The sequence below is a fragment of the Carcharodon carcharias genome, chromosome 18, assembly GCF_017639515.1.
Source record: "Carcharodon carcharias isolate sCarCar2 chromosome 18, sCarCar2.pri, whole genome shotgun sequence".
In the NCBI taxonomy this organism is placed as follows: Eukaryota; Metazoa; Chordata; class Chondrichthyes; order Lamniformes; family Lamnidae; genus Carcharodon; species Carcharodon carcharias.
The window spans coordinates 110,111,055-110,133,416 of NC_054484.1; positions in this window are offsets into that span (position 1 = coordinate 110,111,055).

Genomic DNA, 22,362 nt, shown 5'->3' on the forward strand with positions numbered 1-22,362 from the left:
TTGAAAAAAGTCAGGAAAAGAGGAGGATTTAGGAGGACGGAGAAAGATTGGAGAAATGTACTAAACAATGAGTTTAACCATAGGATTTGGTGGGACACATACTTTTGAAATGTAGTAAATATTGAGAAGGTTAACAGCAGGATTTGGGAGGGTACAGACAGCTTAGTAAAATGTTGAAAACAGTAAGGATGAAAGCAGGATTGTGGATGGTCCAGGCAGACGGGTGAAATGCAATAAACTGTGAGGAGAACAGTAGAATTTGAGCGGACACAGCCAGGTTGGTGAAATTTATTAAACACTGAAGTGGCAAGTGGCAGATCGGTGAAATGAGGGAAACAGTGAGGAAGAAAACAGCAATGTTGGGGATTTTCCAGACTGCCAGTGAGATGCAAGTGTTTTTGCTGTACTGGAACATGCTGTCTTTGGAAACAGCACACGAATTCCATGCTACAGCTTTGTTCTTCTCAGGGCCCACAGCCTTTTCAGTAACCAGAGCCTTCAGCCGTTTCTTGATTTCACTCTGCATCTTTCGATTTGGCTGAAAACTGCCATATTTAATGATGGGGACCACAGGAGGAGCCCCGATGTATCTTGCAGTCTACAATTCTGGAGGAAGACTGTTGCAAATTCTTCAGCTTTTGCATTTGTACTGATGTGTTGTGCTCCGGCAGCATTAAAGTTGGGGATATTTTCATCCTTACCCTTCTCCAATGAGTTGTTGCATTGTCCACCACCAGTCACTACTAAATGTGTCAAGACTTTGATCTGACCCGTTGGTTGTGTAATCCCTTAGTCCTGTCTATCACTTTCTGCTTATGCAGTACCGTGTAGAATTGCCCTGTGTTGGAATTTCCACAGGTTGGCACTTAATTTTTAGGTATGGCTGGTGATGATCCTCGCAGGCCCTCCTTGCAGTCTTCGTTAATGCGTTTTTGATGATAATGGTAGATTGGGGAATATACTAGCTCATGAGGTTACAGATTGCAGTTATGTACTACTCTGTTACTGCTGGTGGCATACAGCGTTTCGTTGTTGCCCTGATGTGATTTCCTAAACCATTCCGAAATCTATCCAATTTAGTGCAGCGTTAGTGCCGCAAAACACGATATAGGGCATCCTCATTGTGAAGACATGACCTAATCTCCTCAAATACGGTGTGGCGATGTCTGGTACCAAAACTGTAATAGACAGAAACATTTTGGAGTGGAAGATTGCTGAGGACGATCATAGATTTATCCATTTACTTGGTTCGATTAACTCCCACCATTAACACATTTTAGTTAATGTGCATTTTAGCAGTTGTGCTGCTGGATCAGTGGTGGTGCTAGGAAGTCAGTGATGCCTCCCACCCAGCGTACATTATGCGGCCATGAATCACTCACTGATTCCTCCAAGTGCTTTTCAAAAAGGATGGGTAATCTACAGACATCTTCCTGCTTCTCCTACTGTTTGTAAAACGTTTCTCATGCTGCTAATATAAATCCTCTGCTCCAGATGCCTGGCCGCTTCTAACGCACATTTTATAATTCCTGTGCTCTGGGATTATCTCTGCGTCTGATGCTGCTTTTATGGCTGTTTTGCTCTCCACCTTTCTCTGGTTCTCATGCTATTTTTCTAACTCCTTGTCTCTCGAAATCATGCTACTTCTCATGTTGCTTCCATAACTCACGTCAACTCTCGCAGCTTTTCACTCTGTTTTTAACTCCACTGCGCACTAACTCTCGCTGCTTCTCAGCTCTTTATCTAACTCCTGTGCTGTCGAAATGTCGCAACTTCTCATATTGCTTTTCTACCTCCTCTACTCTCGAAGCCTCGGCTCTTCTCAAGCTGTTGTTATAGCTACGCTGCCCTGCAAATCTGATTGCTTCTCACACTTTTTTATAACTCCACTGGTCTCGAAATCACGATGATTCTCACGCAGGTCTTCACGCTTCGCTCGTTCTATTTCTAACTCCTCTACTCTCGAAATATCCCTGCTTTTGTCGCGGTTTTTATTGTTTCTCTGCTCTCTAAATCGCACTTTTTCTCAGACTGCAGTCGTAAGTCCTCTCTTCTCAAACTCAAGAAGCATCTGGCTCTGTTTTTATAACTCCTCTGCTCTAGCAATCTCTCCGCTTCTCGCATTGCTTTTATGACTCCTCTGTTCTTGGAATTTCGCTGATCGTCATGCTGTTTTTATAAATCAACTGCTCTCGAACTCTTGCTGTTTCTGCCCCTAAATTACACATCTTCTGCTCTCGTACTTTGGTCGATTCTGACGCTTCTTAAAAAGTCCTCTGTTCTTGATCTCTTGCATGCAATATCTGGTTTCACGAGATGTGGGCTTCGCTGGCTGGGCCAGCAGCCAAACAAAGAATAAGAATAAATAAAATGACACCACCGGAATAGGCCCTTCGGACCTCCAAGCGTGCGCCGATCATATTACCTGGCAAAGTAAAACATTTTGCCCTGCCGGGATTAATTGAAAATTCCTAATTTCCCTGTAGACTTTGATGCTGAACTGCCTCCTTCAACTGCTGCAGTCAATGTGGATTAGGTAGACTCAAAATGCTGTTAAGAAAGGAGGTCCAGGACTTTGTCCTTTTGACAGTGAAGGAACGGTGATATATTTCCAAGTCAGGATGGCGAGTAGCTTGGAGGCAAAATTCCACGTGGTGGAGTTCCCATATTTTTGCTATTCTTGTCCATCTAGCTTACTATTGTCGTCAGTCTAGAAGGTCCTGTGGCAGGCGCCTTGGAGAATTCCTGCAGAGCAAATTATGCATGGTAACTACTGCCCATAATGTGCATTCGTGGTGGAGGGGTTGAATGTTTGTGGATGTGGTGCCAGTCCAGGGGGCTGCAATGTCCTGCACTGTGACAAAGTTATTGTACTTTCTCGGAGCAGCACTCATCCAAGCAAATGGGGCATGTTCCATCAAACCCCTGACTTGTGCCTTACAGGCAGAGGACAGGGTTTGGGGAGTAAGGAGTTGGGTCCCACATTGCATGATTCGAAGCCTCTGAGCTGTTGATGAAGCCAGAGTATTTATGTGGCTTGCCCTGTCTCTGCAACTCCTCCGCTATTCAACTCAAGCCGCTGTACACGCTGTTATTATTACTCTTTTCCTCTTGAAATATGGCCACTTCTCGCGCTGTTTTTATAACTCTGTGGCCCTCGATCACACGCCACTTCTCAGCTGTTCTGATGCTCCTTTTCTGTCCGTTCCAATTTAATGTGATTTTAAAAGTATGGATTGGAAAAGGTTAACAGAATCTGTTGGTTCTGTGACTTTAATTTATGAAAGAATTCATGCATCCTAACGGTGGGGGGAAGGGGTGGGGATTAAAGTTTCTATTAATACTTCGATCCTTTCATTGTTTGTCACATGGTTTTGGCAGGAACATCACCTCTGATACTGACAGGGATCTGCGTCTCCAGAGAGAGGGAGAGGAGTGATCAGAATATGAGAACAAGAGATTGGAAAGTTCCAGCAATGGGTCAAAAACTGCAAACATTAGATTGTACAGTAAATATAATGGTCAGGAGTGTGTCGAATTCCCTTTGCTTTCTTTTTACATATTATGATCAGTTGCAGTTGGTTACTCGCCTCAATCGAGCACTTTTGCTTATTCAAGCCAGTTAATGAGCAATCCTGGCTATTGTTGGTGTAACTGGCATGTCTCTTTTTTTTTCTAGTTTTCTTTTTTATATACTATGTTTATCCTCATTCCTCTTCCAGTCATTTGATGTTTGGAAACATGGAACCTACTGTCTTGACGTTATATCACAAACTCCGCTTTCTACATACTGAATCCTCAATCTCCGTTGTAAAATATATGAGGTAGAACGAGACTTCTCACTCCAATTAAATAACTTGACCTTGAACAGTTTGCTGATACCATATTCTCTCCAGTCCCGATCCTGTCCAATTTCGCCTTCTAATAACACTCATCACCATCTTCGAATCAGCCCAGCTGCTGACTAAACCATCATCTGTGTCATAATAAGCCTCAGGTAATCACAACATCACCTGCCCATATCCTCGCTCTGACAAAATGTCATTCAGGCATCAACCCGCTACGTTCTGAAATCCATTGCTTCCTGCTCTGGTGTCCCTGAGTTTAAACATCCTCTGTATTCTGTTTGAACCGCTCCATGGTCACATTCCACAGATTAATCAAAATTCGTCTTTTATTGTTTGCGTATTCCTGCAAATTGCTCTTTTTTTTTCCTTTTATCACATTCCCTTTTTAAAATGAATATGTTTCACTCTATATGTCGACCTGGCAATGATTCTGGCCTTTTGGAGGGTTTCGGTCTAACAGGCCAGTCAAGCATCGGCCTGACATGGGCAACCTCACAGAATGACACCTTAGATATAATGCCTCAGAAGCCACTACTAGCGCCCCTGAGTTTTACCTGTCCATCAGCAGGGCATACCTAGCCGAGAAGGCAGAACAATAGAATACATTCAGGTGTGAGTTGCCCTGGGACTCCTCAGCATCGACGGTCACCCTCATGAAGTCTCATGGCATCGGGTCTAAAATTGCCAATTTACATTCATGCTGATTTACGCATACATTTCCCTGCCACCTGCCAACTCACAGACGCACTACAAATTAGTTGAAAAAACAATACTGTACCATGTTGAACACAAATGGGAAGAATCACAGGGGTTGGCAAGAGCCCAGAATGTGGAAATTTAATGACCAACATCACAACATGGCTGTGTGGCATGACCGCGTTTTTAAAAGAGATGGATAAAGGCACTGGTTACTATAAATACAATGCACCGTGACAGTTTTCCAGCAAATGTGCTGAAGACCTGTGCTTCAGAACCTGCCAGAACTGATTCAAAGTAGGTGGGGACGGTGTTTTTTGTAACGAATGTGAAGAAATAGTAATCCTGGCATCCACAGTATCCACAGCAGATGGGTTCAGGTCCCAACTTTTGTCATTTGAATTCATGTATGGAATACATAAATATGGAATTGAAAGCCAATCTTTTTTAACGGTGAACATTAAAGTATCTTCATGTATTCAAAAGCCATCTGGTTCACTAACGTCTATGGATAAGTAAGTCTACATTCATGCTATTCCCTGATTGTGACTACTAGCCCATAACAATGTGGTGGACGCTTGAATACCCTCTGACTTGGCCTGAGAAAGGCTATTATTGACCAGGATTAAATGCCTAGCCAGTGTCAGCCACATCGCATGAATGTAGAAAAACATGTGGTTCCAGTACAGGTGCAAAATTTGCATTTACCCAGCAATCAGAAAAATTACCCAACCATGCTCTGTCCACAGAAAAAAAGAAGCGCAATTCCAACCCGACCAATTATTGCCTCATCAGCCTTCGCCCCATCAAAAGTACAATAATGGGAGCGACCACCGACAGCTTTATCAAGCTGCACTTGCCAAGCAAATCGCCTGTTATCTGAAGCCTGCTTTGGTTTCTGCCATGGACACTTAGCTCCGGATCTCTTTACAGCCTTTGTTCATAGATGTGCAAAAGAGCTGAACTCCGAGATGAGGTGAGGGTGGCTACCCTGGGCATCAAGGCCGCATTTCCACTACATCAATGCAAGAGTTCCACAGCCTAGTGTTCGCGGCCAAACCATTTGCACATGCTTCATCAACGAATTTTCTTTGACCGTCAGGTCAGGAGTGGGTGATGATTTCACAATATTCACCACCATTCACTGTTAATGAAGCAGTCTGTTTCCAAGTGCAGCATGATGTGAACAATATTCGGATTTTGGCTGACAAGAGGAAACTAATATTTGTGCGATACAAGTGACAGATACAACAAAGGAAAACCTCAACTTCGGAAAAGGCATTACTTGGAATTACTATTACTGTGTCACCCTCAACATCCTCGTGTTAATGTTGACCAGACAAGGAACTGGGCCTGTCAAGTAAAGCTATATTTTGACTTAATTCATGGAATGAGGCCTCCATTGGCTGCGGTAGCATTTCTTGAACATTACTCTTTTCCCTTGCGAAGCTTGTGGTGAGCTGCCTTCTTGAACTGCTAAAGTCCATGCTTTGTAGCTGCACGCAGCTTGCTGTTAGGAAGCGAGTTCCAGGATATTGAGATTGAAGGGAAGACAATACATTTCCAAACGAGCATGGTGAGAAACTTGGGGAGGACTTCAAGTGGATGGTGTTCCCATCTATTTTTGGCCCTTGTTCATCGTGACATCAGAGGTCCTGGGCTTGGAAGGTGCTGCCAAAGGAGCCTTGATAAATGATTTCAGTGCATTTTGTAGATGGTATGCAATGCTGCTAGTGTGCGTTGGTGGTAGAGGAAGTGAATGTTGTGGATGTGGTGTCAATCACGCAGCTTGCTTTACCCTGGATGGCGTCAAGTTTCATGAGTGTTCTCGGAGATTCACTGATCAAAGCAAGTGCGGGCAATCCGTCACACCTCTGACTTGTGCCATACAGATGGTGGAAAGGCATTGGAGAGTCATTATGTGAGCTTCTTGTTGCGCTCTTCCAAGTGGCTGACCTGCTGCTGTAGCCAAAGTGGACATATGTTTAGTGCAGATCATTTTCTGCCCAATGGTATCCCCCAAATGTTGACAGATGGGGATCAGTGATGTTACTGAATTGCAGGTCAGGGAGTGATGGATCGATTACTGTTAGGTACATCAATTGCCTGTTACAGTTTGGCACGAATGTTTCTTTCCACATTTCAGCTCAACCCTGAATTATTCAAAGTAACAATGCATTTGGACATGTACAGCTTCATTTCCTGATGAGTACAAAAGACGCTGAACATTGTGCAATGATCAGATTTTGATGATTGTTCTGTGTATTTGCATATAGGAATGCATGCATTGTATGCATGCAATCACATGATCAAATGGACATATAAGTGGCAGATAGAATTTAAACTAGATCAGTGTGAAGTGGTACACTTTGGAATGAGTAATTTGACAACGAAGTATCCAATGAACGGTATGGCACTAGGAATTTCTGAGATACAAAACGTCCTTGTCGTGTGGTTCATGGTTGTCTGAAAGCGGAGAGGCAAGTTAGTGGGGTGGTGAGGAATGAATATGGGACACGTGTTTTTTTTTTCCAATCGAAGCATAGATTACAAAAGCAGGGAGGTGATGTTGGAGTTTGTAGAACCTTAGTGAGGCCGCAGCTGGAGTACTGTGTGCAGTTTTGGTCACTACATTATCGGAAGGATGTGATTGCACTGCAGGGGGTGCATACAGGATTCACCAGGATGTTACCTGGGATGAAACATTTAAGTTATGAGATAGGTTGTATAGACTTGGGTTGTTTTCTGAGCAGCAGAGCAAACTGAGGAGCGACGTAATCGAGGTTTACAAGATTATGAGGAGCATGGATAGGGTGGATAGGGAGCAGCTGATCCCCTTAAATGAAGGGTCAGTCACAACGGGGCATAAATTCAACATGAGGGGCAGGAAGTTTAGGTGCGATGTAAGGAAAATATTTTTTTAACCAGAGGGTGTTCACGGTCTGGAATGCACTGCCTGGGATTTTATTGGAGGCGGGTAGCCTCACATCCGTTAAAATGTACCTGGATGAGCACTTGGCACGTCATAACACTCAAGCCTATTTGCCAAATGCTGGTAAATGGGGTTAGGTAGGTAGGTCACGTGCTTCCCACTAGTCGGTTCAGATTCGGTGAGCCAAAGGGTCTATTCTGAACTGTGATTCTGTGTGCTCTATTTTTGAGTGCTTATTTGTGTCCTTGCGTACATGTGTGTGTGTGTGTGTGTATTTGAGACTGAGAGTCTTCTTTGTGTCCATGTTTGTGTATGTATACTTCTTTGCGTGTTAGTAATTGTGACTGTGTATGTGTGTTCATGAGTGTGTGTGTATGTTTGTTAGTAATTATCTGTGTAGAAATGTGCTTGTGTATGTGATTGCATGTGCGAGTGTGTCTGTGTATTGTGTGTGCATGTGCTGTTCTATGTGCGCTTTATATTTATATGGGTGTGTGCACTTTGTGTGTTTGTGTAAATGGGTGTTCTTCTGTGTGTGCGTGTTTCCAAGTGTTTGCCAGTACTTTTATGTGTTTGTGCATTTTTGTACCTCTAAGTTTTTACGTGTAGTTCTGACTGTGCATGTGCAAGTGATTATGTGTGCTTGTGTGTCTGTCCCTATATGTGTGATATTTGTGTGAGTGTGTGTTTATGAGTCTATAATTGCATGTGCATGTGACTGTGTGTGCGTGTGAGTGTTTGTGTTTGAGAATGCATGAGTGTGTTTGTATGCATGTGTGCGTAAACACCTGAGTTGTGTGTATATCTGTGTTTGTGTGTGTGTGTGTGTGTGTGTGTGTGTGTGTGTTTGTCTGCGTGTATATGAGAGAGTCTGTTCCCACGTTTTTGCTTTTGCTTTCTTCTGCTTCTGTTTTTCTGTGCTTGTGATTACTTTTGTATATTTCTGTTGTTGCATTTCCATGCAAGTCTGCGTGTGTGTTTGTTTGTGTTTGTTTCTGTTCTCCTGCGTATATGTGAGTGTTTGCTTTTCCATGATTGTGAATGCATGCGAGTGTTTATGTTTGAATATGTATGACTGTGTGTGCTTGTGTGCATTTGTGTGTTACAAGTGAATTAGCTATTAGTGTATATAATATTATTGGAAAATATTGCTCTTCTAAAATAGACATTTGATCCCTGGGTGTGTTCAATGGTATTAAAGCCAGCTGGTCTGTGCTCTTTAAATTGTACAAGTGTTGATATTTCGGAGAGATTGCGTGCATTTGCATTTAATGAACAAAGCATTCATGAAGTCAGGCTAAAAGCACAGCACAGCTAGCAGATACCAAGCAATATGCCTATGTTATGCACATAATTCACACTACGAAAGGGGTTTTCTTGTCAAAAGTTGGAGTTCAAAGACATTGGAGATACAATGAAAATTTACATTCAATGAACAGTGCTAAGCATAACTTCAGCGGTGTTTTGTGTGCAAGACAGATGCAGTGTCTGACAGAAAGCAGCTGTAAGACTAGAACTGTCTCCACAGGAACCAACGTGATAAGAACCATATTTTGAATTACTAACGTGAAAATGCTTTGCCGGGAGACTGTTTAAGTGAAGGGTTGCTGTAGCCTCAATGGAGACCAGTTTGGAAATTTGATAACAGTTATGACAATAATAATTTTTAGCCTAGCGTACATATATTTTAACCATTTCATTAAATTAAACTTTCATTTAGATTAAGGAAAATCCTCCAGAACTGCCACTCTGATCCATGAACTGATGTGTGCATCTCAAACAAAGCACGTAATAAAAATACTGGTACACTCAGGAGGTCTGACAGCATCTGTACAGAGGTAGATAGAGTTAATGTTTCGAGCCTGTATTACTCTTCATCAGAACAAAAAAAAATATATAAATGTGGTGAAATATAAATTTCTTAATGGGGGATTAACAGGCGGATCTAGATAGAGGTCAATGATGGGTAGAGGCAAACGATAGGTTGCCAAATGTATCATAAGTTAAAGGTCAAATTGAAGTTGACGGTGGTGAAATTAGTAAAGTGATATACTAATGATGCAATTAATGGCAGAAAGCACGATGATCAAGCGATAGCCATACTGGGTGTTGTGTTGTGGGAAGGGATCGATTTTGGCTAAAAGGTGCAGATAAAAAATGGATGGAAATAATTTAAAAAAATAATAAAAGAAATTGCTGGGAAAAGAAAAAAATATATAAAAACATACAATATAATATTGATTTAATAATGGAGTATCTAAAAGGGTTTAAGGATGGAGCAGAGAATTCATGAAATGAAGTTGTTTATCTCAAAGTTAAGTCCAGAAAGCTGTAAAGTGCCTAATCGGAAGAGGAGGTGCTGTTCCTCCAGTTTGCATTTAACTTCACTGGCAAATTGCAGCAGGCCAAGGACGGACATGTGGGCATGAGAGCAGGGTGTTGTGTTGAAATGGCAAGCATTGTCATCCTTGTGGACAGAACAAAGGTATTCCTCAAAGCAGTCACACAGTCTGGGTTGGCCTCTCCAGTGTAGTGGAGACAGCATTGGGAAAAGCGAATGCAGTAGACTGGATTCAGGGAAGTGCAAGTGAATTGCTGCTTCACTTGCAAGGAATTATTGGGCCCTTGGAGGAGGGGGAAAGTTAAGGGGCAGGTGTTTCACCTTCTGCGGTTGCATTGGAAGCAACCATAGGAGGGGGTTGAGCTCCAAGGGATGATGGAGGACTGCAGGAGGATGCCCCGAAGGGAATGGTCACTACGGCCTGCTGACAGGGGTGTTGAAGGGGAGATGTCTTTGTTGTTGGCATCATGCTGGAGTTGACCAGAATGACAGAGGATGAGTCATTGAATGTGAGATCTGGTGGGGTGATAAGTGAGGACAAGGAGGACCCTAACATGGTTCTGGGAGGGGGAGGAATGTGTGAGGGTGGATGCACAAGAAATGGGCCGGACACGTTTGAGCTCCATTTCAACCATCATGGGTGGAAATCTTTGGTTAAAGAAGAAGGAAGACATTTCACAAAACTGTTTTGGAAAGTCGCATCTTCCAAACTGATGCAACTGAGGCGAAGGAACTGCGAGCATGGCATCTAGCCCTTAAAGGAAGCACGGAATGAGGAGCTGAAGTTGAACTGCTGTGGGAGTCAATGGGCTTGTAATAAATATTGGTGGATAGTCTTTCACCAGAAATGGAGATGGAGAGTTCAAGGATGGGAAGGGAAGTGACAATGTTGGCCATTGGAAAGTGATGGAGGGGTGGAAATTGAAAGCAGTATTAATAAGTCTTTCCAGGTCAACTAGAACCTTACAAAGCACGAGTCACTCACTGATGTACCTGAGAAAGAGTTGTCCAGGGGGCCTGAGCATGACTGGAACTACGAATGCTCCACATTCCCCATAAAGAGACAAGCTTGACTGGGGAGCAAGCGGGTGCAATAGCCACACATTTTTTTGGAGAAATGGAGACGGTTATAAGGAGAATTTATTCAATGAAAAAACAAGTTCAGCTAGACGGAGGAGGGCAGTGATAACCGAGGATTGCTCTGACCTCGCATCACAGAAGAAGCCAAGGACATTCAGACCATCCTGGGGCGCGGGGGTAGGGGGCTTTGGAGGTGCAGAGGGATTGGACGTCCTTGGTAAAGAAGAGGCGGTTGGGGAGAGGGAACTGGAAATTGTTGATAGGATGTGGGGCATCAGAGCAATCGCCAATATAGGTGGGGGGAGACTGGGAAAGGGGAGAGAGAATTGAGTCAATACAGCATAAAATGAGTTTTGTCACGTAAGAATAGGCTGACATGACCGGCCTACCTAGACAGTCCTGTTTGTGGAATTTGGGTAGGAGGTAGAAGCGGGCTGTCCGAGTTTCGGAGACTATGAGGTTGGAAGCTCTGGAAGGAAGATCTTCAGAGATGAAGTCAATGACAGTCCTGGAAACAATGACTTGATGTTCAAAGGTGGGGTCATGAACCAGGGGGAGGTATGAGGATGTGTCCGTGAGTTGTCCCTCAACCTCTGCGAGATAGAGCTCAGTACGCGGGACAACAACACTACCACCCTTGTTAGCAGCTTTAATGATTAAGTTGGGCTGGACCTGTAATTGTAGGTTATGCCAGTTGCTTTAAGATTTACCCTGCAATTTGGAAATAACTCAGCTTTACCAACTACTCACTTAAAACATCTGTGTGTGTCTATGTGCATGTCTACTTGTCTGTGTATATGTGTGGGTACGTGGTTGTGTTCTGTTTCAGTGAGCGTGCCTGTGTCAGTGCCTGCATTTTTGTGCATGTTTGTCTTTAACTGTTTGTCTATGTGAGAATGCGTGTGAATGTCTGAGAGAGCTTGCGCATGTTGATTTTCTGTGAATGTTTGTGTGCGGACCCATTTTTCTGAATGTGTGAACAGGCATTTGCGAGTGTTAATATGACAGAGTGTGTGTGTGTGTGTATGTTTGTGTATAAAAATATGTATGAGTGGGTACGTGCTTGAGGGTGCATGTATTTGTGTATGTAAGTGCATGTGTGTATTTCCACGTCTGCGTGCGTGTGTATACTTGTGTGTGAGCGGCAATATGTTTGTCATCGCAGTGTCTGTGTGCCTGTATGCTTGTGGGAATATGCACGTGTGAGTGCTTCAGTGTAAGAGCATTTTAGTGTTTGCCTGTGTTTATGTGTGTCTGTCTATGTGGAGAGGACGTCAATCTGAATATTTGGCAGTGCTTGTGAATGTGAGAGTGCACACTTCTGTGTGTTTGGATTGTGTGTGAGGCAGAGAGAAATAGAGAAAGAGAGACCATTATTGTTTGCACGTGTGTGTTTTTTTCAATGAATGTGTGTGTGTGTGTGTGTGTGTGTGGGTGCAGCTGCGTTTCAGAGGGAGAGAGAGGTAGGTTTCGTGAACGCAGGCATATGTGTTTGTTTCTATGTGTGAATTTCAGTGAGAGCCTGTCTGTGTGCATTTTTGCATGATAGGGAGTGAATGTGTATATCTGTGAGTGTGTGGGAGAGTGCTTGTTAGTGTGTGTGTTTGTGTGTGTGCTTCTGAGAGAGAGAGACGGGGAGGTATATATTTGCGTGCCTCTTTGTATATATTTCAGTAAGAGCGTGGAAATGCCTGTGTGTGTGTTTCTGTGTGTGCATTTCAAAGACAGCGTGGCTGTGTGTTAGAAAGAGGGAGAATGTCGATGTCTGTGAGTGTCTGTATGCGTGTCTCTTTATATGCTTAAATGCATGAATGTGTTTATGAGTGGATTTGTGAGTGCTTGACTGTGTGAGCGATTTGGTCTGTGTGTGTGTGTGTGTGTGTGTGTGTGTGTGCGCGCTCCTGCGCGTTTACATTACTGTGTGTGTGTGCCTGTGTATAAGGGTGTGAGAGATTGCCTGTGTTCGCTTGTGTTGTTGTCTGTGTGTATTTGTGCCTTTGTGTGCTCCTGTACGTGTGTCCAAGTTATCGAGTGTGTGCATGAATACATCTGTGTGTATGTATGGGTGATTCTGTGCGTTAATATATATGTCTGATGTTGATTCTCTGACCCTGTACGTGCGTTATTGTGAATGACTGTGTGAATACATATTTGTGTGTATGTGCCCAGGTGTGTGCGTGTTTGTGTTTGTGTTTGTGCATGTGTGTGTGTGTAAGTGAGGGAGTGAATCCATGTGTGCTCTTCTGTCTGTATATTTGTGTGAGCGACTGCTTTCTTGTGCATTTTTTATGTGGATATCAGTACGCTTGTAATGTTTTTGATCGTGTGCATGGGAGTTTGTGTGTGTGTGTGTGTGTATCTCTTTGTCTATGTGATTATGTGTGTATTTGTGTGTGTATTTGTGGGCCTTTGTGCAAGATAGAGAAATAGAGTGTGTGTGCACCTGTGGTTGTGCAAGTGTTTGTGTGTGTGTACTTGAATATGTGTGTCTGTGTGTGTGCACGTAACTTTCTGTATGTGGATGTTTGTATTTCTGCTGGTGACAGTACATGTGCGCATGAATGTGAGTATGTGTTTGTGTATGTGTGTGTGTGTCTGCGTGTTTGTGTTGTTTGCATATCTGTCTTGCATGTGTTTGAGTGTGTGTGTGTGTGTTTGTGCATTTGTGTGCACGTTATTTCGGTGTGCTATTGTGGGTGACAGTGTTTGTGTGCATGAATGAGAGTTTGTTTATGTGTGTGCGTGAAAGAGGGAGAAACATGATTCCCTGTTTGGGAGTGAATGTATGAGTGCGTGTGGATGTCCGTGCATGTTCTGTTCCATCTGGCTCTATTTTCCTTTAAGTGTTTTATTGTGTGTTTGCGTGTGTATACAAGTGAGTGAGCTTGTAACAAGGCGTGTCTCTCTTCTGTATTTGCATGTAGTTGTGCACGACTGTTTGTGTATTCTTCTCTGCATGTGTTTTTGCTCTCTGTACATCTATGTGTGTGTGTGTGCTTGTGTATGAGTATGTGCATGACTGTGTCTTTCTGTGTGAGTGTGTTTGTGTGTGTATGTGCGTATATGCATGTATGCACCTCTGAGTGCATGTGTGAGTTTACGAGAAACTAAGAGAGCCTGTGTTTTTAATTGTGCATTTGTGTGTTTGCGCCAGCGGATGTGTGTGTGTGTGAACGAGCGCTTGTGTATGTCTTTCATCGTGAGGTTCTGTTGGTATGTTTCGTCCGTCCATCAAACTCCTGATTTGTGTCTTGTAGATGAGGACAGGCTTTGCGAAGTCAGGAGGCTGGTGGCTGTCCCAGGATTCATCGCCTCTGGCCTTGGTTTGTGGCAACTGCATTTTTTAGCTGGTCCAGTTCAGTTTCTGGTGAATAGTAACCCCCTGTACTTCGCCAGTGAGGGGTTTGGTGATGGTAATGATGGTAAATAACTGAAACAATCATTACTGAGAAGGGTGGCCCAATCTGTAATGGTCATTGTAAGGAATCCTTCAGGGGATGACATGATGACATGATTTTTTGCCCATCACGCTTGGTGTCTAATCAAGGTTTGATCTAAACCCTAAATCCAATTATGGCATGGCCTATTCCCTTGTCGGCCAATCAGAATGCATTGACATCATTGATCACGCTTGTGGCTTGGAAAAGATAAAGAATCAGCAGCTTTCACTGTCCAAGTATTGCACCAAGTTAGAAACAGACGTTTGCACAGCTTGCTGTCCACATGGTAGCTGAAGGCGACAGAAATGACGGAGAGAGAACAGAGATCGAGAGAGACAGTCGCCCAATACTGAACCGGGAATCAAATGCCGTCGTCTGTCTGTAAATTTACTGTCCAACTGATAATTACTTTTTTCTAACTTATTAATGATTCCTGGGTTACTTCCAGAAACTGCCTGCTACTGCCATCAAGTGAACAACATTGATGTTAAAGTTCAAATAGTACCAAGCTATTGTAATTTAAAAGCCTGCCTAATATTGAAGTGAAATGGCCTCTCGACTTTACATTTCACGGCTAAAAAGCTCCCTTCTCTCTTTGATAAAGGCTCAAGTCTCTGCTCTTCATATAATTGCAGGCAACAACTAGGATTCAATTTTACTAAATGTGAAACACATTTTTAAAATCTCCTGCTGGATGCCAACAGTAGTTTCGATCACAGTATCTTGGGGCAGGCTGAAGATCATTCACACTTTCCCGAGTGTTGATTTTGCCCTTCAGTATCAGCAGTCGACGTGCCTGCAACAAAAGTCCACCTCGGTGAACTGTCCTGAACTTTCTGTTTATGTGTCCGTCAGTTTAATTGAAATTCTCCTTAATTTTTGGACGTTAGGTTTGAGCACCAGTGACGTAATCAGTGAAATACTGGCCTCCATACCTCCATCTTCATCCCAACATGAGACAAACTCTGTGCACAGGACTCCACAACAGCCAACTCACAATCATAACAATGAAAGAAGCAAGAACGCAGTTACATCAATAAATGAAAATAATGCAATGCAATTAAATGATGCTCAGGCCTGAAACATCCATTATTTAAGTGAATAAGTATTAGATATATAGATAATCTGATTGATTTGTTGCATGCATTTTCCTGCTTCTTTTCCTTCTTTGTGAACAAGGGGCTAGAGAAAAACACGTTTGACGTGAACGTTCTCGTTATGGTGATCGCCACTCCCCTATATACTCCATTTCTTGCCTCACCTCACTTAGGTTCTGTTGGGGTCCGGCTGTGTGTGTATTTTACAGACGCATTCCCAAACGTTTTAACCTAACCCCACTTCACTCTATCCCGTAGGAGGCTCAACAGGAGTCCATCCGGAGCTACATGTCCTTCATTAAATATCCTGCAGGATCCTGTCAGCCCCCAGAATGATCTGAGAGCATAGACTGTAGTGGGTTGGTTTAAGCCTTGCATTGCCTCACACTGCCATTCATCTGTGCCTCTCTCTCGCCACACATGATTATCAGACAGATTAATCTTACTTCCCCCCTTCCGATTCGCCAGATAACCAAACAATTCATTTAAAATTTCCCAGTGTCATTCCTTGGTTTATGCAAATAACAGGAGGTCATCCACATACTGGGCAAGCTTGTCTGGCTGGCTGGCCCTGACAGACACACTACCACATAAAGGGCGACGTACTAGAGGGCTGTTGTGTGGGTCTTCTGGGATAGCAAGCACAAATGGACCCGCTGCCTACTTAAGAAGTTAAAGCATAATTGCCCGGGTGTTTTGTCCCGTCGGGCACAGAGCACAAACCCTGTGAAACGTCCACTATCGTCAAAAGCAGTGTTTGGTTCAGCATGGCAGCTAGCTGACCTGCTCCTGCTACAGTTTTGGTGCATTGGATTATCAATTTTAATTTCAAATGTCAGAGTCAATACTAAATCTCCATGAACTGTCCGCTTCTTGAACGGCCTCGAGGGGACAATTCACGTTAGTGACAATGATTTTCGGAATTTCCTCCTCCACTGGTGGCTTTACATCTGCCTCCAATGCCCTCTCTGCTTCCTTTGGGAATATTTATTTTCAGTATGGCCTGGACATGGGATCACCATTGATCTGTAAGCCTCTATGCCACAAGCGGGTTCCCCCTTGGCCTTGGAGGTAATTGAGTTGAGGTACAATTCCCTACATAATGGGACGCTCCCTTATCCCCTCAAAATCTCCCGTTCTGCCACTTTCACCTCAGTGTCCATACGTATTTGCCTCCATGAGTGGAAACAGTTTGTCCAGCTAGGCCAGGCCCTTTGAACATTGTTTCCCCTCAGGAGGAGCCCCGCAAGCACACCAACGCCTCCCCCCACCACCGCACCACCCTCCCCCCCCCCCCCCCCCCCCCCCCGCTTCCCTTGCCTCACGAGCTGTCTCCTATATATCACAAACTTTCCCCTTTGGCCTTAGTCATATTTTCCGCCTGCGGCGATGTCTGCCTGCCTTCTATCAATCCAAAGCGTCATCTTTCTCATCACACCAGGTTCTGGATTTCTGCTGGCACTGCGTCAAAGACCTCCAGGGCACATTGCCAATCAACTACTCAATGGGCTATTAGCGACCCCAGCCAGTGGGTTCAAGCTGCTCCGTGGAGCTGGGCTCCGATCCATTCCTGAACTCTGTCAGCACCACTTCAGGCTGAAAACAACATCTGAGCATACTCACTCGGCGCTTCACTGTCTCCTTGTCTCACTGCCTCCAGTTAGTTCAAAGGCACACCTATTCCTCAGCACAGAGTTGCTCTCACTCTCGTTTTCATTGAGTGCTAGGCCCCCTGACACATCTTTCCAGTGTCTGGGATTGCTGAAAAGATGGCAGCTGCCAAAGCAAAGAGGAAGAGTGTGCTTACACCCTCCATGTCCAGACTGTGCAATCCTGCCGTCTGATCCTTTTTCCAAGATGTGGTAGTGTGGATCTTTCAATATTTATACGTTTGACATGTCCGCTGCCTTTTTCCTCAATGCTTCAGCTAGGAATGTGATCACCACCTCACGGTCCAGTTGCCATGGAGAGTGAAAAATCTCTCCTAATTGCCATGGGCTGTGAGCCGACTACTGTCTGGCCATTTCCCTGCCATCCGAACATACGGATTCTCCCCATCGGCCTTGAAGTTCTCTCCCTCCGCTTCTTCTGTAATCTATCCCTTTCCAACACCCTATCCCCATTTAACTGCCCTGTGAACCTCCAGCCCCTCTCTCAGTCTCTCTATTCCATCACAGAAAATTGAATAGCACTGAAGGAGGCCATTCGCCCAATCGCCTCTACACTGGCTCTATAAATGAGCATTATGACCCAATGCCATTGTCCTTCCCTTCCCTGTACCCCTGAACATTATTTCTATTCAAACAATCATCTAATGCCTTCTTCAATGGCTCATTTGAACCCGCCTTCTCCACACTTCCAGGCAGTGCGTTCCAGATCTGGACCAGTTGTTTTGTGAAAACCAAGTCACCCTCACTTCTTTTACAAGCCAATTTATTTATTTTTTTTTATGAGCAACAACACCTTCTCCTTATCTACTCTATCCATCCTTCTCATGATTTTGAGCATCGCTATCAAATCTCACTTTAGCTATCATCTTACCAAGGAAAACATTCCCTACCTCTCCAATCTGTCTTCGAACTAAGAGAGTTTTATCCTTGCACTGTCTCTAATGGGCTCACCTCCTTTCTATAATGTGGTGCTCAGAACTGTACACAATATTCTGTCTGACGTCTAAAGAGCAAATTATATAAATTCAGTAACACCTCGTTGCTTTTGTGTTCTATGCCCATCTTAATAAAGGCCTGGATATTAAATGCTTTATTAACTGCTCTCTATACCTGCCTTTCCATCTTCAATGCTCCATGCACATATGCAAACTTCTTCTCTTTGAAGCCCTTAAAATCATCACACCTCATTTTTTTTTAATTTGCTGCCTATGTTCTTGCGACCAAAATGCATCATTTTACACATCTCCACATTGATCTTCATCTTCCAATTATTTGCCCACTCCACCAAATAGTCTATGTCCTTTTCAAGTTCTATGCTGTCCTCCTCGCAGTTTAAAGCACTCCCAAACGTCGATCATCCGCAAACTTTCAACTTGTCCCTTGCGACCAGTGGGCAACTCAACTACAAACCTCTGTACTGCCAGAAAAATATCCACTGACCACTAATCTACGCATCCTACTTTTCAGCCAATATTGTATCTGCTTTGCTATTGTCTCGTTTGCTCCACGAGCAGAAACCTTTTCTCATATGTATGTCGGGTAGCACTGTAACAAAAGGCTTTTGAGCATCCATGTGCACCACATCAACAGAATTACCCTCGTCGACTTTTTCTGTCTCCTCTGTTACTAGTCTAGCAAATGACCTGAAGCATGCACTTCCAAATCCTCGTCACTGCTCTTAGCTATTGATTAGCTGCATAAGCGAGACATTTGTATTTTCTGAAAGTAAAAAAATTCTGAAAACCATTAGATCATTTAGCACTATTGACAATGATTATAAAAACTGTTCACGAAGCACAGATATTAACGAACCACATGATGAAACTCAGTGGGATCTGCTGCCATGCTGTTCTATTTTCCCTTCTTTATGCTGTCGGACCATAGCAAGAAATGAAGAATAATCAGGCTAAGGCTGATAAAGGACAAGATTCACATTGAAACAATGCCAGAAAACGACTATCTCCAACAATACAAAGGCCAAACATTAATCCCCGACTGTCAACATCCTGCGGTTTTCCATCGACCAGAAACTGAGTTGGACCAGCCATATGCAAACTTTGGCTTCTAGAGTAGGTCACAGGCTAGCAATCGTGCAGCGAGTAACTCTTCTCCTGACTCAGCATTTCCTGTGCAATATCTAGAAGGCACACCTCAGGAGTGTGATAGAAAAGTCAACAATTGCCTGGATAAGTGCAGTTCGACGACCATTCAAGAATCACCACATCACCCAGGAGAAACAGTCCTGTTCATTGGCACCACATGATCAATCTTTCACACCCTCTAGAACCGATGTGCAATAGCAGTGGTGAGTGGCATTTAGATGCTGGAGTGAAGACACTTACTAAGTATCCATTGACAGTACCTTCGAAACACACGGCCACTAGCACCTACAATGACAGAGGCAGCAGATACGTCGGAATCCTGTTCACCTGGATGATCCCTTCTAAGTCACTCACCATACTGACCTGTAAATATGTCACCGTTCCTTCACTGACGTGGGAAAAAACCCTGGAACTACCACCCTAACAGCACGGTGGGTGCACCTGCACCTCAGGGACTACAGTGGTCCAGGAAAACAGTTCAACACCGTCACCATCTCATTAAATGCTGGCATGGCTAGCGACACCAGACATCTCTTGAATGAATAAAAAATGTAAACATGTAAAATTATTGATACTGGAAATTATTCTGAATGTGGGATAATTGGGTCTCCGGGGGTCGCTGTATAAGAGACAAGCACGTGTTGGGGAAATGCATGCTTCAACTGTAACATATTTCGTGTCTGAAAACACCTGATAAAAATCTTCATATTTTGTAATTAGAGGAGAACGTGGCTCCTGGAGTGAATGTGAGTTTATTTCGTCTTTTCATAGTGAATAAATGATGTGAGTATATATATGAAGATATAATTTCTAATGCTTACTACCCTGTTCTGTCTTTTGGACTAGAGTGTGAGGACATTGACAGTCAGACCACACTACTGCTAGATGGCTCTAACAAGCAAGAGCGGTTCAAGGATAATAAGGTTATTTCCTAGAGTTGGAGAAGGAAACTGTACACCCAGTACTAGGAAGAGGAAAAAAAAAAGCTTCCTTTTCATGCAGATTGTCGAGGAAGAGTGAATTTCTTTTTTCTGCAGGTACGAGGCTTAAAAAACACATTCTTTAGGATTATTGAAATCACTGAACTGCACAGAAACGTTGCCAAATCAATTTATTGCAATTTCCACCCGTGGGCCTTGAGGCAAAAGTCTTTTTGAAACAGGAAAAATAAATAAATGTGATGGAGAAAATTAACCTGCAAAAGTGCATTAACGTTCTTTGGAATTGGTTGTCGTTCCAACTCTCTGGAAAGCTTAGTAGTTGTGACGTGACACAGAACTATGGGAGCACAAATGGCCGAAGTTTGACAGGCACAATTTTGTCCTGATCTGATGTACGACAGTTAGGCTCAAAACCCCTTAGAATATGAGCATTTTGCCAGGATTCTCACCCCGAGTAGTGATTCAGAGTCTTGTCGTCAGGTGCACTGCAGTGTACCTTAGGCAAGGGTTTGGTGAATCTCTGCTTTTGATGTACCCCAAAATCACACAGTCTGTGGACAATGGCTCTGTGGACTCACACATGATGTGTTCTCGAGCGGCTGCCAAGACCAACTGAACCATCATGCCAGTGAGGACTTAGCAAGCAGAGGAGAGGTAGAGAATAAAAGCAATGTTAGGATCAAACCATTGAAATATTGATGTGCTTTTGATTACAATACAATCATGCATGTTGCTAAGAAATTACAATATATGCGTTTAACTCGTAAGTGCCAAGGCAATTATTCTCCCAGCCTGATCCATGTCAACACTGTGTCCAGCTACAGAATAGTTTGCTCCTCCGACTGAGAGCAAAACTGAGTGTCAGTGAATGAGATGAGGGCTCGTGTCTATTATTTTAGCAAATAAATGCACACGGGTTCAGCTGGTCGAACGTGAAATGAAGACTGCCATCAGGAATTTCTACACACAAATAGTGATCGGTGTGTGGAACGAACTTCTAAATAGTGCAGTTCCTGGGAATTGTTTAAGAAACAGTTGGAGGTTATCGGAGTGAGCGATGCTCTCCTTTGTTCATCAAAAACTTGAGTAGATCAGATGGAATCACTCCGAATAGCAAGGCTTCTAATCTTTAAGGCTGAATTGTGGCAACTCCGGAGATAGTTAAACTGTTTGCTTTGCATCAGAGTGTACTGCTTCCATAAACAGGTTGAACCTCTGGCAAAAGCTATACATGAATGAGATTCGCACAGGCATTACTTTAGTAATATCTGTGGTTAATATTTAGGGAAGTTTGCAAATTGAGATTGCGTAAAACTTTTATTCATTTGCGCAGCATTGGTTTCTCAATGTTTGACCAAGCAGGCTGCCGTTAAAGAGCTGTCTGCAAGGTGTAGACATTTAAAAAAAAAATATCGTGCCAGTGAACATCATCAGCAGAAATAAAATAGCTTGTTTATATAAAATCGGTGGCCTCAAAATTCATGACAACAACCACATCCGTTATTTGAGCCTGGAGCAGAAAGAAGGGTTGCAAAAACTCCAGCATTACTGCAGCATTAATAAAAAGACCATGCATACTGCGAGCAACTCCTCACATGTGCTGAGACTCACAACGTCATATTAAGTATCACTGAGTCTGACGGAACAGCTTGTGAATCCTCAATGACCACTTGCCAAATGTGTACTTATTCACCCACTCTCTCTTCGTAACATTCTCTGTTCATACTCCCAAAGGTGCAGTCGAATCCATTTCACTCAACCTGATACTAACGACCTACATAGCTCTGGGCCTTGCATTCAAAATACTGTGGTTTAACCTTGCAGATTCATTATGTTTATATGACACCATGTGTGAGTTGAATTCCACTTTGCACTGTCACATTTTGTGTAATTTCAGTTGTAACGCAATAACAATCTTCGAAAATTGTGACAAGGTTCATAGGAATAAGCACAGACCTGTAAGTTTAGCATCTCTGCCAGCTGAGTGAGGATCTTCAAGCAGCAGATTCATTGGTGTTTGAATAATCGTCATTACAATGGAACTGAGGATTGGATTGGAAATGCATTGAGGGAGGAAGTTACGAATAAATTAATTGAATGATGATTTTAGGAACCGGGCAAATTACATCTATTCCTGTTTCTAATTGTTTCTGGCAACTTGTAGAATCTTCAGCATCAAAGCTAATTGAGACTATAAGTAGAATCAGCAACACTG